Here is a 20,753-nt window from a genome sequence, read left to right as displayed (position 1 = left end):
AGCTTTTTACGTTTTACGTTAAAACTTTTTACGTTTTGCGTTTTACGTTAAAACTTTTTACGTAAAACTTTTTACGATTTACGTTTTACGTAAAACTTTTTACGCTTCACGTTTTTACATTTTGCGTTAAAAAGTTTACGGTTTAACTTTAAAAAAAAACTTTTTTTACGCAAAAACGAACGCACCCAGAAATCGCAAACTCGGGAGGTGTCTCAAATATATTGTTATCATCATCGACTAGGGGGGAATAAAAAACAACAGCATCAAAACAAAGTGTATTTCGAAAAAAAGTGTTTTTCTTCTTCCTTTTTTTTTGAAATTAAGAATGAATACATACTACAACAACAATAGTATGTTTTTCTTCTTCTTTTTTTTTGAATCATATACAGAGTAGCTTGTTCATATCATTCTAAAATACAATTTTCACATCATTTCATTGTATATAATAAAACTCAGGTATACAAAGAAATGCAGTTCAGTATAACCTCACTCAAATTTGTCATCTACATAGTTAATCATCAATCACCCAATAGCATTCACAATTTATAAATTACATAGAATTTGAAACAAACACAGGAGAACATAAACTGACCAAATGATTAGGGGAGGAACAGAGGTTGGTTGTCATCACTGTGGCCCCTGCACCGGAGTCCCGACGGTCCGCCGCTGCCGTCGGAACCACCACTGATAATCCTCGAACCGAGCATCAACCGTTGCCAAGCCAGTCACCATCGTCATCTTTATTTCACCATTGCTGGCCCGAATTGCTCGACCACCACCGCGCCGCTGCCGTTGCTTCGACGTCACCCATCGTCCACCACAGATAAAGCAGCCATTATTCCATCGCCGCTGCTTCGACGTCACCCACCGGCCACCATAGATGTGAGGGTGTGCAAGATGATACAAAGAGGGAAAGAGGGTTTGTAGGTTAAGAGATGTGTGTGAGTGAGTTTGGATTTTAGGTTGACGTTGGTTAAATATTGGTTAAATATTGGTTAAATGAAGATGGGTTTGAATTTTAGGGGCTTCAAGTAAGAGTTGTAGGTGTCTCTCGATGAGAGAGATGAAAATGAATGGGTTTGAAGTTTAATGACATAGATAAAAGAGAAGAGATAGGAGAGAGGAGAGATTAAATATAATAGTCTGCTACCCATTAATGAAGAGAGAGAGAGTGGGAGATTAGACATTTGGGGTAAATGACCAAACTACCCTTTTGGTTGGCAGAATATGATTGGTGGAGAGTGGTTCTAATGGTTCTTACAACTAGGGGTGGTTTTCATTTTAGCGGCTCCCTATATATATATATATATACATATATATATATATATATATATATACCTATATATATACATATATATATACATATATATATATATATATCTCGAAAAAAATTATATCATATTACACACTTATTTACTGGTTTCAAAGGCAAAATGCATGAAAGGATCACAAAACAAGCCCTTGTTCTAAAATCGTCAAAAGCAAGCCATATCTATGTAGCGTCGATGATACAGGAGCGCCAATGTGCCGGATGGCGGTTGAGTACAATCGCCAGAGAAAGGTTTTCGTGGCGGCAATGACCGCCGATTCATGGAGGAAAACATCAATTCAATTTTTTTGTAAGGTAAGATCTTAAACAAGTAATCCTATTTCTTGTTCTAAGGTTTAGATAAAGAAATTCATCTATAGGCATTCTAAAATCCAAGACGAAAATCATATTTCTAGTTCTATTGTTTCACATTATTAGATCTATAAACCAATTTGAAAATCATTTAAAAAAAAGAAAAACTTACACCGTTGGCCCTTGTGGTTTCTGTCATATTTCAATGTCGGGTATTAATAGTTTTTTTATTGCAAAATTAGGTATTAACATTCTAATTTGGCAGGTGGGGTGATGGGTGAATTTACATCGGTGAAACCAGTGATGGATTGTTGGTGAATGGTACGACGGTCGCCCATGTTTAGGGCAACGAGTGGCAGACTCAGAGGACGTGTGGGTGGTGGGGAATTATGGGGTGATGACTTTGGTGTAAAGTCAAAGTTTGGTGGTTTAGATTGGAGAGTAGTGTCAGAACGAGTGGAAGATGAGGGAGGAAGTTTACTAACCTTTGGAGTGGAAGAGGAGAAGGAAAGATTGTCCACTGGTGGCTTCAGCGGTGGTCCTTGTGAACGCGTATGAGGCATCCATTGCAAAACCGACAACGAAACAAGTAAGAAGACTCAAACAGAAGACTCAATAAAAATATAAAAGACATTAGAACTATTTAGACTCCTACGACTCAAATAAACAATTAGCACGTATGATAACAAGTAAGTCCAAACAAAGTAGTCAACGCAATTGCCAAAGAGTCCCTGGCAACGGCGCCAAAAACTTGATGTGCTAAAAGTAGTTTAATAAAAGCAACCTAAACTAAACTAATTTAGACACTAAGTAATACTCTAGACTCTCTAAACTCGACTAAACTACTAACCTGCAAGTGAACCGATCGACTCTAGTAAAGCTAAGTAAGTTCGGAAATCGAACCCACAGGACTCTATTTAATTACGTTAACTAGACTCTCTAGACTTAGACTGACACGACACTAACTGTTTTTTTTTTTTTGGGGGGGGGGTTAAATATCCTAAAATCGCAAATAATAAAAACTAAGTAACTAAATTAACTAAGCCACGAATTATGACTTGGGTTCAATTCAGATGACAATGAAAGACTACCTAGACTAGAATCCTGGATTGTACTAGTTATGTTTTATTAGGATGCAGGTTAATATGGAACCGCTAAACCTATCGAGACACCGAACAGGACCCCCGTCCCTTTTCAGGAAGACATCTATGGAGCTCTAAAGGCTGTTGAAAACATCGGTTGGTCTAGACTCCCTCTCAGATTATCTAAGTGGTTTATGTAAGTACCCTAATTCGAGCTACTCCCTCTCGGACTATAAACCTATGGTAAACTTGGGTTCTTGGTTCGACTTGATAGACAACGGTTGACAAGGAAACTAGTTCATACTCCTCTCGAAGATCCTACCTAGCAATTTACCAACTTAGACCTACCAATAATCACGCACCTCTCAGCTATTGAGATTAGTAGAACACCTAGACCTACTCAGTTATCATATAATGCTTCAAGGTATATCGGAGATTAACCAAACAAATCACCACACAAGATTATGATCTAGCATGACCCTATTATACGAAAGACATTCACCAAAGATCACACGAAGCAATAAACAACGTTTAAGCAAATTTAAGCATGCATATACAACAAACCAATAATCAAGTCGGCCACTTTAACATAAATAATCCATAAATAAACGAGCATCCATAATAAAAATCAAAACTTTAACAAACCATTCATTTTAGTCTAGGCAATACAAGGTTTTTAGCCAGACATCATGTTAAATAAACGCAAAACAAGAGTATTAACAATGGAACAAAACATGATTAAGAATTAAAAGTGAAGAACAAGTAAACCCGGATGATAAAATCACAAGCTAAACAATCCTAGCACTTCCAATCTTCAACCGATGCTTCTTCTCCTTCGAAAATGCTCCAAAAGCTTCAGAATTTCCGTCCAAGTTGCTCCGAATTCGTCTAGGGTTGTCTAGTTGTGATAACGGTTAAACATGGGCTTAATTAGGGTCAAATAACGAAGTTTTACGCATTGATCGAGTCACATGCCACATCACGCGACTTGTTATGGGAAGAGCTTCACGTGACGCCAAGGTCCCTTCGAATTGAGAAAACCGTTTCGGCCATAACTTCTTCGTTTCAACTCCGTTTTCTTCACCGTTTTCGCCTACGGGTTCGTAATTCAATTATCTATCTTCTCATCTTCTCAAATATCCAATTTCATTTCATGAAGATCCTTCACTAAGCCCAAACCTCCTCCCGGGTGCTCGTTTCTTCAACATTTCAGCTCATTTTCACTCTCGGGACCCTGCAAAGCACACAAGACACCATAGTATACAAAACCAATGATAAAATGACACAAAAATACTCGAAATATTATACAAACTATGCATGGAAACAGATGTAATTTGCATTACATCACAATACAACAAACACTTACAACAACGTTATCAAATCATACAGAATTGGTATCACTATATAATGCTGGTGTGCTTGAGATCAATGGTTGATCACATATAGGAAGCATGCGGATTACAACAGGTAAAAAAGGAGGTGACAATTATTCATGAAGACAATGTTGCTTGCATAACTTAAATCATAGAAGGTTACATCAAGGGTGATCGAACAAAGCACATCGCACCAAAGTTTTTCTCAAGACATGGCTTGCAGAAAGGAGGGGAAATTGATGTTTGCCAGATCAAATCAAGTGAAAATCTAGCTGACTTATCCACAAAATCTTTACCTAGAAGCAGTTTTGAGCAGCTATCACATAAGATCGGTCTTGTAAATTGAAAGATGTTTGTTGAATTCTGGGGGAGAATTATACACGATGTACGTTTTTCTCTTAACTAAGTTTTGTCCCTACCCAGTAGTATCTACTTGTATATTCAGGTCTCGAAGTACAAAGTATGTTGTTAACTGTGTATAATAAATATAAATATAGATCTGAGGGGAGTGTAATGAATTAAGATATATCACATATCAATTATCTCTCCTGCTTATTCTCATGTATTGTTAGTATCAGTTATGTTTGACTATATCCTTTTGACTACATCCTTTATATCCTTGTGAAGTGTCGAAGACCATGAATGAATGAATTCTCATATTTTTCACATATTTTTGAGATTTGAAACAGTTTGATGGTAAGTACTGGCACATGTTGTTTGACTCACGTGTCGGTCGGACCACGTGGTCATATGGCTCCAGTGTATGGTTGAAAAAAGAGTGGGTATTGCCGGAAATTGATAACGATGATATTATAAGCTGCTTTAAAGGTAACTCGAATCTGTTTTGGGCTGAACGCTATGGAAAAGAGAATCTCAATGGAGAATGGGTTTGGAGGAGATGATGGATTAGGGTTCGGGTTTGGGGGAAGATGATGTCTGTGCTTTTATATGGTCAAAAGGGGATTATGGTTTGGGTTTGGGGGAGAATGGGGTTTGGAGAAGACGATGGATTAGGATAGTAGCGAATCCACAGCTTGATGGTTTGTCGCAGCGATGAAATCGAGGACCATGGTTTTGTGTTGTCCAGTATGTTCTAAGTTGGGTTGGGGCTCCACATGTGCATACCACCATTGTCGATCTTCACTTGCAGAAGAACAGGGTTTGGAGAAGATGATGGTTGCAGGAGAATGGGGTTAGGAGAAGATGATGGAAGATGATGTCTGTGCTTTTATATGGTCAAAGGGGGATTATTTAATTTTATTATTTTAATTAATCATGTGTTATAATATAATTATAATGACCATTTTGCCCCTGAGGAAAAGGATAAAATACCAGGATTTTATTTGACCAATATGAGCTGATTTCACTTTTGGACCAAAATAGGAATAAAACTGAAACCACAGGGACCCAGATTCAAAAGGTTTGAGTTTTGGACAAAAGTGACCAAACCTCAGGGACCAAAATGGCAGTTTACTCTTAACGACTACGACTGCAAGATTCGCTACCATCCTGGTAAAGCGAATGTCGTGGCCGATGCTCTTAGTCGTAAGACTCATGTTAGTAGCATTCGTTGTTTTCAAGTTTCTAGCAACCTTCGCACTTGCATTCGTGAAGCACAATACTCGTCAGCCAACGAAGGTAGTCCAATCGTCGAAATCCGAGGTGCTTCTATCGATCAACTTGTGACCAAATCAGATGGACTCCAATACTACCTCGATCGCATCTGGGTGCCAGATCGCGACAATCTTCGTGAGCTCATTTTAAATGAGGCACACAAGTCCTGATACTCTATTCATCTTGGTGCTAATAAGATGTACCATGATCTACGTGCGTCCTATTGGTGGCCTGGTATGAAGAAGGACATTGACATCTACGTTTCTAAATGTCTCAGTTGCTCAAAGGTCAAGGCTGAGCATCAGCGACCTTCTGGTCTACTCGAACAACCTGAAATCCCCGTTTGGAAATGGGATAGCATCGCTATGGATTTCATAACCAAACTTCCTCGCACTCCTTCTGGTCACGACAGCATCTGGGTGATTATCGATTGTTTGACCAAGTCCGCTCATTTTCTTCCTATTCGTGAAGATTTCAAGGTTGAGAAGCTTGCACGACTCTACACTGATGAAGTCATATGTCATCATGGTATACCCATTGATATCATTTCTGACCGTGATGGTCGTTTTACTTCGCGTCTTTGGCAAACTTTCCAGTCCGCTATGGGTTCTCATTTGAATCTCAGTACGGCCTTTCATCCTCAAACGGATGGACAGACTGAACGTACTATCCAAACCCTAGAGGACATGCTCCGTTCTTGTGTCATCAACTTTGGTGGTAGTTAGGATGTGCATTTACCATTGATCGAGTTCTCGTACAACAATAGATACCACTCCAGTATTCAAATGGCTCATTTTGAGGCATTATATGGTCGCAAGTGTCGATCTCCTATTAGCTGGCACGAGATTGGTGACAAACAATTTACTAGCCCTGAACTCATACAACAAACAACGGATAAGATTCTTCGAATCCATGACAATCTACTCAAGGCTAGAAGTCGACAAAAGAGCTACGCTGACAAAAGACGCAAACCCTTGGAGTTTAACGTTGGTGATCATGTACTACTCAAAGTATCTCCTTGGAAAGGAGTAGTTTGTTTTGGTAAAAGGGAAAACTATTGTAGGATCGATGACTGACCCGAATGAGTCGTTCAGAGGCGTTCTTCTATGTTTCAGGTGCGGAATAACAAGAAACGTAGATAGAAATAGCTTGTACTTCACTTAAACTACTGATTTCATTGATTTAACAATGTTTACAGCTCGATCTTCACACCGGCAGCACCTCGGTATGGAATCCGTCAAAGTTACAAATGATTTCGCTTCAGGGGTTTATATAGGCTTGAGGTTTCGCTTCAAGTGACATGTTCACATAAGCAAAACCTCATGTGAACACATAAGCGGAATCTCATGTTCAACCAAGCGAAACCTAACTCTAAAGACTCTATAAGCGAAACCTCTTCCTAACACACATACACTCGCCTATTTTCTCGTATATTAAGCCCTAATCTATACAATGCAATGTTTGACTTGATCCAAGACGAAATCAACAGATGTACTGCACCAACAGACTCCCCCTCAGATGTTGATGGAGTCGTTCATTGATTCACGACCATGCTGTGTCTTTACATCTTCAGTCTTGATCAGTCTCTGGGCTTTTCTCTCTCTCTCTCTTCAGATTCTCTTGATCAGATCTCTTGATTCCTTAAGTTTATCAGTTCCAGGAACGAAATCTGGCTCACATTTTGTTCAGGTATCTTCAGACTCTCCCTCTCGATTTACTGGCATTCTTTTGTTCTTCAGTAACATCTTCAGGATCGTTGTCTGACCTTCATAGGTTCTCAGGATCGATCATCCTGGCTCAAACAAAGATCTTCAGGAATCGAAACCTGGCACTCTATCTTCAGATCCAAGATCAAACCTGACTATACCTGCACATTCTTAACCTAGCAATAAGATTTCTAGATTTAACAACTTGAGTGCACTAACTTTAACTCCTTCTCAAATCCATGTGCACCAACTACTACTCTTCCTCAGACTATGATAAACCACTTGTTGATTTGAAAACTATATTTTGACAATTAGACACTCTCCCCCTCACAACAATGTCATCATGTTTAGCACTTGGAACTTTGAAAATCAGCTATCCAACATCAGTTGTCGAAAATCTTTTTAATTTTCTGATACTTTATGCTAAAACACACTGAAAATCTTTTTAGATTTTTCTAAAGAAAAGTAACTGACACCATTTGTAAAAACACGAGAATGTAGAAATGAAATATTTACAAACATATTTTTGTGAATTCGTGTAAGAGGATCATATCAGTTTTAAGACATGTCACTAACACCGTTAAGCTTGATTTCATTTTCAGTTCTAAACAATTCACCTAGATTGTCAGTATATCGGTCCTCTGAAATTTTCACACAAAGTTCAATTGATCCGAGATACGATGTTAATGTCTTAGATACTGACTTATTCGTGTGTCTCACTACTTGAATATACTCCCGTATCCAGATCCCAATATTCAGTCTTACAGGTGAGTATACCACAGCTGATATCTGTATAGGGGTTAAATGCGAGGGTCGTGAGAGCTCAGGTCGATACTTCCGTATACGTAGAGAGATGACGGCTTCGACTTTTGGTGTGTCCCCTTTAGAGGATCTTTTATTTCAACAGCAGCGACTATCAATTTTATTGTTTCATCAGCATGCTGAGGGCGAAGCTATGTTTCAAGCTTTTTGCGGAAAGCATTATCCGGGGACTAGGTCAGTACTTCCATACAGCAGAAGTCCCGGGATAATACCCTAGATATCACTGAGCATAAAGACCTAGTATCTCAGAATAAGGGACCTTTCAAACAAGATTTCAGGGGTTACCTATATATCCAAGTTTGTGTTAACCCACAGAACAAGCAAGTTTGAAATTTAGTTTATATCTCGTCACAATCTACTAAATGTGCAAAAACCTACTGGCATATCCGCAGTGAGATTGTTTATCACATTTTATCTTTACATTTCTTTAGCATGTTGTGACAGCCTTCTGATGTACTATCATTTCCTCTTTTCACAACGAAACTCATTTTCGAATTTTATCATGTTTTTGTCTTTTTCAAATTTTCAAATGTTTTTGAATTTTCTGAAATTTCCCTACTCCCCCTAAAATGCAAACACATTTCAAAGGAAATTTGAAAACTACTAGACTCTTGACCCACTTGAAAAGTAAAAAGTAAAACAAACTGTACAGAAACTTGACAACTGAGATCGAATCACATCAAATCTCCATTCACTAGGCATAAACAATCTGAACTCTCCCTTTCAACAAACCATTTTCTCATTTAGATTTCAAAACACTTAAGTTTGTTTCAATCAAAATGATTTTTTCGGAAAATGAGTTTGTTTTTACCACTTTTAAGTTTTCCACTTGTGAAGCATGGGGATATGGTTCATCATCTTGTTTATCAATCTTATATGAATAGTAAATCAAGTACAACTTAATGTCCCTGATTTACCAATTGCAGTTAATCACCCTCTATACCACTTGTAAAATAACCACTTGTAGATATAACCAATCAATACCAATTGTAGGAATGAATCATCTACATTTTACCCATCAAAGTGTTGATTCCTGCTTCGCACTTACCTACCTGAATGCTCCGGCGTAGTCATTCAACCTGTAAAAATTCAAACACTATTCAAAATTTTCAAACACGCTTCACAAACATTAGAATGATGCCGATTCCTGATCCACGATATAAACTTGGGATCTCCGGCATAGTCCTAAGACTATTATGGGAACAGACTTCCATCCAAGTCTTCTCAGACTTGATGGATTTCAACTCTTGTGCAGTGGGGTTGTATGTTGCCTTTTTAGTTGCGTAAAAATCTTTAACCCCCTTCGCTTTCCCATTCAACATTTTCCCAAAAATTTTCTTTACACTTCCATTAAAAGTTTTCTCGACATCAAATTCATTTTTCTCAGTGTAAAACTGTTTCGAGATATCAACTTTTCCAATTTTCTTTTTAACTTCTTCAAATTTCAGTGATGGAAACTCATCATCATTCACTGAAATTTTCTCCTCAACCTGTAGCTCTTCTGGCTTTGTGGAACCAGCTTCATCGCCGACATTCACACCAACTTTCTTAACAACCCACACTTGGTTGTCTTTTCCTTTCTTTTCATACATATTCTTATTTGAACACTCACCAACCTCATAAGTTGAATTTTCAAAAACTTTAAGTTTTTCAGTTGGTGGTTCAATATCAACAACTTTTTCTTTTAATTTCTGAGAAACTCCCTGTTTTGTTTTTGCATTCTTTGAACAATTCCATGCAATGTGACCAACTTCATTGCACTTGTAACAGGTTCTAGTCTCTCTTTGATACATCACTTCAGCTCCATTCTTTCTCTTCTCAACAAGAAACTCTTGATTTGACTGTCTCCAGAATGGTTTCTTTTGTTCCTCATCTGAGCTTCCACCTGACACAAATTCTATTTTTGTTTTAGAATTATTATCATTTTTATCATTTTCTGGTGGAATAAAACCAAGACCTTTCTTTTTGTAGCTACGATTTTGGTTAGGTTTCTTTTGAAAACCGGAACCAGAATTGTAACCTTTTTTCTTTGTTTAACCGTTGTTGAACTCTTGAAGTATATTTTTTAGATTTTTCAAAACTTTTCAAAACTTTCAATTCAGGAATATTAATTTCTATTAGTTTGAAAGTTTTGTTAATCAATTCTGTTTTAATACTCATTATTGGAAACTCTTTATTGTAATAGAGTTTGTCAGAACCATTCAGAGTATAAACAACTTCGAATGTTTCATCATTCAAATTTGCTTTTGATAACAAAAATTCTTTACTGTAAGACCGTTTGACCGACGAATTTTCCCTGTTGACTGACGAATTTGACTTTCCAGACTCAGACTTTGACTCGGACTCCTCATCAGTATCCAAAACTTGATCGACCACCTTTTTGATTAACTCAGACTCATGATCAGTATCGGACGAGGTAAACGTGACATCAATCTTATCTGGTAAAACGTCAGTTGTGTCGGTTTTAAGCTTTATATTGACCGCTTTTTCAAGTTGCTCCTCGTTTGGTTTTCTAGGATAGTACCCTTCCCAAATTGGAGGCGGACACTTGTTATAGCTAACAGTCGTTTTCTTACCACAATCTTTCTTCTTCTTCGGCTTCTCGTCTTGAAAAGCTTCCATTCCTGCAACAGTTGGGTAAATACGATCAATGAGATAATCAGAACTAGAATAACTTTGAAGTAAACGTCTAATTCTCTCATTCTCAATCTTTTCTGTTTCCAACTCTTGCTTCCATTTAGCACTTTCTTCAATGTAGAAATTTATGGCTTTTTGCTTTGACATCATGACTGCATTCATCATCATCAGTGCTTGTTCTCTTTCTGAGTTTGTCTTTTGGAGACCAGTTACTGTTTTGTTCAAGACATCGTACGATTCTTTCACATAGTTGAGGTTAAACTGTAACTGCTCTTTCTTCTTCTCGTATTCAGCTATTATGTCATCTTTTGCTACACATTCCTTGAAAGCTTCCAAACACTTTTTGCAAGGCTTTACAACTTCAACAATCTTTTCAACTTCGATTGTTTTTACAACTTCAACCACTTTATCTTCTTCTTTCACCTTCTCAAATTCAGACATCTTTTCTTCACTCACCAGCTCAGTCTTATCATTCTCCTCAGCAACATTTTCAGTTTTCATTTCCATGTATTCTTTTTCAGCTCTTTTTGCCTTCAACTTTTCCAAGCGATCTGCAAAATAGAAATGAAAACTTTCAGGAGAAAGATGAGATTTTGCAACATTTATATGTTTCTCTTCCTCATCATCACTGCTACTATCAACTGGTGACTGATCAGACTGTACAGATTTTTCAGAATCAGCATCTGATGAACCAGAATCAGATGGTGTTTGATCAAATACAACTTCCTTTTCAGAACTAACAACGTTTTTTAACACTCTCATCTGAACTCTCTGAAATTTCCTCAACATTTTCTGAAAGTTCATCAACACTTTTTGAATTTTTATCAGACGTAACAGATTTTTCATCCTCACTTGTCACATTCACTCCAATAGACTTCATCCAGGTAGCAAACATGTCTGGCTCTCTGACAATCTTGGCGATGAAAGCTTTGAACTCTCCCTTCTCATCAACAAACATATCCCAGCTGAAGCCTTCAGGTAGTCTTTCATCATCTTGATCAACTAAACAGGCTTTGCTATCAGGCGATATGTAGTTGCTCCAGTTGAAGTCCACCAAACATGCTCTTTTAGAATCCTCAATCTTCCTACCATGAGCCGTCTGTGAGTCTTGTGATTGACCAACCTGCTGATAAATGGCTTTCCGGTAGTAATCATCTTTTTCGAATGGATTCTGAGCACCGCTAGCTTCTCTGTTCTTGCACTCCCGCTTGAAATGGCCTTTCTCCCTGCATCGAAAACAAGTAACTTTAGTGTCACGGCCCCCGACCCGGTTTTACCTGTTTCCGGAGCCGCGGGACAGAAACCCTGTGATATTTGTTTAATTGAGTTTAGCAGCGGAAATTTTTTAATATCAGGATCGTTGTAAAGCTAAATATTTTTCCCGATTATTTTTATTTTACAATTCGGGATAAAACCCCGATAATTTACAATACATAATTTTAGTGATAAAACATCTTTATTTATTTATTATTGAGCCACTACTTTAAGCTTGAAATGCTGCTAAGCACTTGTTCCTGATTTACAGCAGATCACCTGAAACATGTTTGAAAAAGATTTTGTCAGCGGGGAAATACTGAGTGAATCATTCATTTTACTGAAAACGACACATTTGTTATAATTTACAGTATTAAGAGTTTTTACATATGTTTATTATCAACCAACATTTCAAGAATAGGTATTTGTCACAGACCAGCTCTGTGACTGTGGTCATATCACCATTGGCTGTCCCAATGAGTGACGTATATCACTTACTTTTAGACTCGCCCACCTAATGTGATTAAAACAATAGTAATACTGTGCACAATACCCCACATACCGGCTGTAATTTGGTGATTACATAAACTTAATCACTGTAATTATAACTTTGAAAAATGATTTGGAGTATTGTAAAACAGTTAATAAAAAGAGAATGACTCACATTGCAGATTTAGTACTGACAGAATATGATTTTATCCTTGTTAACCTAATTTCACAATAAAGCATACAAAACAGGATTAGTAATCAATACAGTAGTTACGATAACTCCCGAGATCAATTTCTCACAATGAATGACCAAGTGTAATACTTCAACTCATTTATCAAAATGACAAACGACAAAGTATAGTACTTCAACTCATTTATCGAATTATCGACAAACGACAAAGTACAATGCTTCAACTCATTTATCGGATTACCGACAAACGACAAAGCATAGCCCAAATGTGGGCGGCACTTAGACATTCTTTGGATATATTGATCCCGGAAACTGAATCGTAATAGCGATCGAGTAATTACCCTGTTCTGCGGTAGTGATTCGATATTAGTGTGTGTTTGGTAGTAATTTAAGCATAGCTCAACGTATATTGTGAGTTTTTTTTCGTCGAAGTGAGCAATCTGATTTAATCCCAGACCCCCCCTATTTATACCCAAATTTGGTACCTCCCGCGAGTCGCGGGAGGTGTCCCTGATTCTGTCGCGACACGCCTGGGGTAGCAATCTACCCTAGGGTAGCCTTGTGTCCCCTCTAGGCTTGCTGAGTTGATTTCGTGTTACTTCGAAATTTTTACAACGTTTTCTGTAGATAATTATAACTAGGGTTTACCCCCCCTTAGTTTTAGGGGCCCTGATCCTGATTCCAATTGTTTTGAAAATTTTAGGGTTAGTGCCAAATCATTCGGGTGTCTTAATTAGGGTTTCCTTATTGACTAATTATCATTCTAATTATTAATTTTAATGAGAGTTGTTACATCCTCCCCACCTTAGGAAAAATCTCGTCCTCGAGATTCACTGAAATAGATGAGGATATTTGCGCTTCATTTCTGACTCTAATTCCCAAGTGTATTCCGGTCCTCTCTTGGAATTCCATTTGACTTTTACCAACACAAGTCGCTTGTGTTTGAGGAATTTGACTTTCCGGTCTTCTATTTGTAAAGGTTTTTCTATGAATTTCAGTTTTTCATTTACCTCTATGTCTTGAAGAGGTACTACCAGAGATTCATCTGATAAACATTTCTTAAGGTTGGATACATGAAATACATCATGTACTCCAGCTAGTTCTTCTGGTAGTTGTAAGTGATAAGCAACTGGTCCAATTCATTGAATCACTGGAAATGGTCCAACATATCGGGGACTCAGTTTTCCTTTCTTACCGAATCTTACCACTCCTTTCCAAGGAGATACTTTTAAAAGTACCTTGTCTCCTATTTGGAATTCAAGCGGTTTGCGACGATTGTCTGCATAACTCTTCTGGCGATCTCTAGCGGTTTTCAATCTTTCCTTGATTTGAGTTATCTTGTCTGTGGTTTCTTGCACAATTTTTGGACCTGATAATTGACTTTCTCCTATTTCTGCCCAACACACGGGTGTTCTGCACTTACGTCCATATAGTGCGTCGAATGGAGCGGCTTCAATACTTGAATGATAACTATTGTTATAGGAAAATTCAATCAATGGTAAATGGTTATCCCAATTACCTCCAAAGTCAATTACACATGCTCTGAGCATGTCTTCCAGAGTTTGGATCGTTCTTTCACTTTGTCCGTCTGTTTGTGGATGATATGCAGTACTTAAATTGAGTCGAGTTCCCATTGATTCTTGGAAACTTGTCCAAAATCGAGAGGTAAAACGACTATCTCTATCCGATACAATGGAGAGTGGAACTCCATGTAAGGATACTATTTCATCCACATATAGCTTGGCTAATCTTTCCATGCTAAAGGTTTCCTTTATTGGTAGAAAATGAGCTGATTTGGTTAATCGGTCCACGATTACCCAAATTGCATCATTACCTTTTCTGGTTTTGGGTAACTTAGTAACAAAGTCCATTGTTATGAGTTCCCATTTCCATACAGGCATTTCTAACTGTTGTAGTAAGCCTGAGGGTTTCTGGTGTTCGGCTTTAACTTGTGAACAGGTTAAACACTTAGATACATATTCGGCTATATCCTTTTTCATTCCTATCCACCAGAAATTCTTCCTTAAATCTTGGTACATCTTATTGTTTCCTGGGTGTATAGTATACCTAGATTTATGAGCTTCTTCTAAGATTTTTGATCTTAAATTTCCTTGTTTAGGTACCCAAATTCTGCTTTTGTGGAATTTCCAAATTCCATTATTTCCTTGTTCCAATTCTTTTAGGTAACCTCTCATTCCTTCGGCATCGTCCTTGATTGCCGTTTTCTGGATTTCCTTCACTTGTTCTCTTAAATCTACTTGTAGATTTATTCTAAGAGCACGGACTCGCCTTTGTTTTTCATGATACTTACGACTTAAGGCGTCAGCGACTACGTTTGCTTTTCCTTCGTGATACTGAATATCACAGTCGTAATCACTCAAGACTTCCATCCATCTTCTTTGCCTCATGTTTAACTCTTTTTGCCCGAATATATACCTTAAACTCTTATGATCTGTATAGACAGTAAATTTACTTCCATACAGATAATGTCTCCAAATCTTAAGGGCAAAAATTATGGCTCCTAATTCTAAATCATGAGTCGTATAGTTTTCTTCATGCTTTTTCAATTGTCTGGAAGCATATGCAATTACCTTCTTGCGTTGCATTAACACACATCCGTATCCTAGTTTTGAAGCATCGCAATATACTTCAAAATCTTCTGTTCCTTCTGGTAAGGCTAAGATTGGCGCATTGGTTAATTTCTGCTTTAAGATTCTAAAGGCTTCTTCTTGCTTTGGTCCCCACTCAAATTTAGTGGCTTTACAGGTTAACTTAGTTAATGGTACAGCTATCTTGGAAAAATCCTTAATAAACCGTCTATAATAACCAGCTAATCCTATAAAACTTCTAATTTCCATTGCAGTTTGTGGAATCTTCCAGTTAGTAATGGCTTCGATCTTAGCAGGATCTACGTGAATACCTTCGTGATTCACCATGTGGCCTAAAAATTGCACTTCTTGCAGCCAGAATTCACACTTTGAGAATTTAGCATATAACTTTTCTTTTCTTAACAAAGTTAAGAGTGCATGCAAGTGCTGACAATGCTCTACTTGACTTTTGGAATAAATAAGTATATCGTCAATGAATACTATCACAAATTTATCCAAATATGGTTTACAGATTCTGTTCATCATGTCCATGAATGCAGCTGGGGCATTGGTTAATCCGAAGGGCATGACTGTAAACTCATAATGACCATACCTAGTTCTGAAAGCAGTTTTAGGTATGTCTTCTTCTTGAACTTTCAATTGATGGTATCCAGATCTTAAGTCTATCTTAGAGAAATACCTAGCTCCTTGTAATTGATCAAAAAGATCATCAATCCTAGGTAATGGGTATCGATTCTTAATTGTAACTTTATTTAATTCTCTATAATCAATACACATTCTCATTGATCCATCTTTCTTTTTCACAAACAACACTGGTGCACCCCAAGGGGATGAACTAGGTTGTATAAATCCTTTGCTTAGTAATTCATCTAATTGCTTTTTTAATTCTAGAATTTCGGTAGGAGCTAATCGATAAGGTGCCTTGGCTATCGGTGTAGTTCCTGGAATTAGATGAATCCTAAATTCTACTTCTCTGTCTGGTGGTAACCCAGGTAAATCTTCTGGAAAGACATCTGGGTATTCTGAGACTACCGGAATTTCCTTGAGTTCTTTGCCTTCAGTACAAATGATTACTGAAATCATATATACTATTCCTTGGTTCCGTTCATAATTAGCAACTTTCATTACTGATATGAACTTCAATGGTTTCCGAGGTTTATCTCCTGAAATCTTAATTATTTCTCCAGTGGGTGCTTGAATTTCTATGGAATTTCTATCACATATGATTTGAGCATGGTTGGCTATTAACCAATCCATTCCTAACACAACATCGAATTCAGCTAATATCATAGGAAATAGGTTTGCAGTAAATTTATGACCTAAAAGTTCTATGTCTACTTTTTGCAAAACCTGATTAATTTCTATGGAATTCCCATCTGCAGTTTCGACTGTAAAGATCTGCCTAACTGTAGTTAATGGTAACTTAAGAGCTTGACAGAATGAAGTATTTATAAAACTTTGGTTCGCACCAGAGTCAAATAATACTTTTGCATAGACGTTGTGGACTAAAAACGTACCGGCGATCACATCCGGAATGAGTTCTGCTTCTTGAGTAGTCAGCTGAAATGCTCTAACATTCTTCTTAGTAGTTCCTTCAGCTGGCTTGGGTTTGTTGTCTGCTGGGTTGATTAATTTAGGATACTCTGGTTTGATATGTCCAGCTTCTCCACAATTATAACAAATTATGGTTTTCTTTCTGCAGTTTTCTTCCCGATGTCCGGTTGTTTTGCAAAAATTGCAAATTCTATTACATTTTCCAAAATGTCTCTTTTTGCAAAATTTGCATAATGGCACATTTGAAGATTGCCCTGTTCCTCTTTTCTTGAAATTACTACTATTACCTACCCTAAATCCTTGGGTAATTTTCTGAGCCAATTCTTTCTTCCTATCTTCATCTCTTGTTCGGATTAGTTCATCAGTTAAGGTATTAGCTAATTCCACTGCATCGTCAATAGTGCGAGGTCTCGCAGCCTTAACGATATTTCGAATTTCACTAATTAATCCCCAAATATATCGAGAAATGAGTACTGGTTCTGGCGAAGCCAGGTTAGGTACCACTCTCGCATATTCGAAGAATGTCGAAGTATAACCCCGACAATCTACTCCGGTCATTCGATGATTTAGGAATTTATTTGCCATTTGTTCCTTTTCATACTCAGGACAGAATTTTCTTTCGACAAGATTCTTAAATTCTTCCCAAGTCATAGCATAAGCCACCCGTCTTCCTTTTGCTTGTAGCACTGTGTTCCACCATTCTAGTGCTCATTCCTTAAACAGATTTGAGGCATACATAACTTGATCTTCTTCAGCACATTTACTTATTGCAATTAATGCTTCGGTTTTTTTCTAACCATCGCAGTGTTGCAGTTGCTCCTTCGTTGCCTGCAAATTCAGCGGGTTTACAAGCAAGAAATTCTTTGAAAGTGCAACCAGGTGTTGCAGCCTTTCGTTTCTTAGGGCGCTGCGTGTGCTGAGATTCATTGTCATGATTTATATGATCATTGCCCCCGTTTATACTATTACTGAAATTATCTTCGATAGTATGTTTGCTAGGTATGATATGTTGCGGATCGTTTGGATTTTTCATAGCAGCAACGAACATTGGAATTGCGTTGGCTATTCCTTGGGCAACCATATTTTCAATATCTTGTTTGGTCATATATTGATCTTCTGGGTGTTGCTCCGATTGATTAACTTCATTTACTGGTTCGTTATCGTTATTTGCCATCTGATGATAAGTTATTATGAATAATTAGCAATTAACAATTTATACAAATCATTAAACAAGTTATAACACATAAAGCCAAAATTATCGATTTTTTTCGATTGCATTTCATATCAGTATAGTATGCATCAATACACACCGATATTTTACAACGTTTTATTCGTTATGTTACAACTGGTTTCACTATTTACTTTTACTATTATACAAAGATAACTTTCCCATCCTCCTAGTTGTTATTCTAGAAACGGAATTCCCTCTTGTCATATTTCCAGGCAATCTGTCCCCCTATTTCCCTAATTCTATTCCCTGCATCCATCAACTCTTCACCGAAATGGCGAAGTTCAGCCAAATTCTCATTGCTCATTGGTGGATTGGGTAGGGGTTCTGGGTCGAACTGTGGAAGAAACGAGTAAGGGCTATTGACAATATTTTGAAATTGCCAATCGTTAGTCCACCATTCTTCCATTTCTACAGGTTGGTCATGGATTATTGGTTCAGTGATTGTTGGTGTAAGGTTCATAGGTATTGGGTTTTCAGTAGGATAGGTAAAGATACCGGTGTTGGCAGGTTGCATAGTTTCACATTTTTCTAGTAAAATATCTATCTGATCCTGAAAAGTAACTCTTCTGGTTTGATTAGAACTCTCTCCAACTTGTACCTGAGTTGGGTTAGAACCTTGCCCTATTTCTATTTCTATTTCCTGAGAATACTGATCGAACTGCTCCTCCATTTGCCTAACCTCATTATTAGCTTCAGTTTCTTGTTCTTGTGGATTAGGGTTTTCCTGGATTATAATCGCTTTTCCTTTGTCTAAAGGTTTACTAGTTTTAGGGGTTTTTGTAACTGACTTTTTCTTACGTATACGGCTTCCCCATACATAATTTTTCTTTGGCTTCCTTTTTGGTTTGGTCACTGGTGGAGTAGGGAGTTTTAAAGGTTGATCCACATCAGCAAGATATCCCGTGAATTCATGAGAAACTTCTATGTTTACTGGGTACAGATTGAGGTTCTGAAAAGCTTCAGATATCACGTTCATGCTGTGTAGCATATATGCAAAATGCCCAAAATATCAAGTTAAAACTTTGGAACAAAGTTTAACAAATAACATGGAAGTTTTATTGCACACTATTTGTACAAAATGCAGGAAAACACACTCAAATTGTATTTTACTAACCTTTATTTATTTACTTATTGGGAAGTACTGCTTGCTAGATTTAGGGCATCTAGAGATTTGCATGTTCAGCCACAGTGGCTAGCATATACAAATTTGCCCATTTTTCATCGAGTTTATCTTCCCAAGGTGATTTCTTAAGTAACTCCTGGGTTTCCTTTTTAATCTTCTTTTCTCGGATTTGCTCCTTACTTTTCTTAATAATCATACTCCTTTTTCTAGGAGATAATGGATATTCATAATTCGCTTTTTGCACAAATATTCCTTCTTCAGGAATTGTAGGGAGCTTGAAAATTTAGTTTTGGACGAACTTCCTTCTTCGTAAATTGATCTATCTAGTTTAAGATAGATATCTTGCAACTTTTGTTTACCCATACTGTAACTAACAAATAATCAATTAAAAGCACATAATCACATAATCACATAACAGTAATCAGGAAAATTAAGTATTGCTTAAATACTTAATTAGCTTAACTCAGTGGCTCTGATACCAACTTGTTTCTGTCACGGCCCCCGACCCGGTTTTACCTGTTTCCGGAGCCGCGGGACAGAAACCCCGTGATATTTGTTTAATTGAGTTTAGCAGCGGAAATTTTTGAATATCAGGATCGTTGTAAAGCTAAATATTTTTCCCGATTATTTTTATTTTACAATTCGGGATAAAACCCCGATAATTTACAATACATAAGTTTAGTGATAAAACATCTTTATTTATTTATTATTGAGCCACTACTTTAAGTTTGAAATGCTGCTAAGCACTTGTTCCTGATTTACAGCAGATCACCTGAAACATGTTTGAAAAAGATTTTGTCAGCGGGGAAATACTGAGTGAATCATTCATTTTACTGAAAACGACACATTTGTTATAATTTACAGTATTAAGAGTTTTTACATATGTTTATTATCAACCAACATTTCAAGAATAGGTATTTGTCACAGACCAGCTCTGTGACTGTGGTCATATCACCATTGGCTGTCCCAATGAGTGACGTATATCACTTACTTTTAGACTCGCCCACCTAATGTGATTAAAACAATAGTAATACTGTGCACAATACCCCACATACCGGCTGTAATTTGGTGATTACATAAACTTAATCACTGTAATTATAACTTTGAAAAATGATTTGGAGTATTGTAAAACAGTTAATAAAAAGAGAATGACTCACATTGCAGATTTAGTACTGACAGGATATGATTTTATCCTTGTTAACCTAATTTCACAATAAAGCATACAAAACAGGATTAGTAATCAATACAGTAGTTACGATAACTCCCGAGATCAATTTCTCACAATGAATGACCAAGTGTAATACTTCAACTCATTTATCAAAATGACAAACGACAAAGTATAGTACTTCAACTCATTTATCGAATTATCGACAAACGACAAAGTACAATGCTTCAACTCATTTATCGGATTACCGACAAACGACAAAGCATAGCCCAAATGTGGGCGG

Source organism: Helianthus annuus, chromosome 6, assembly GCF_002127325.2.
Source record: "Helianthus annuus cultivar XRQ/B chromosome 6, HanXRQr2.0-SUNRISE, whole genome shotgun sequence".
Taxonomy (NCBI): domain Eukaryota; kingdom Viridiplantae; phylum Streptophyta; class Magnoliopsida; order Asterales; family Asteraceae; genus Helianthus; species Helianthus annuus.
The sequence above is the reverse complement of the archived record's forward strand: the minus strand, read 5'-3'. Positions refer to the sequence as shown.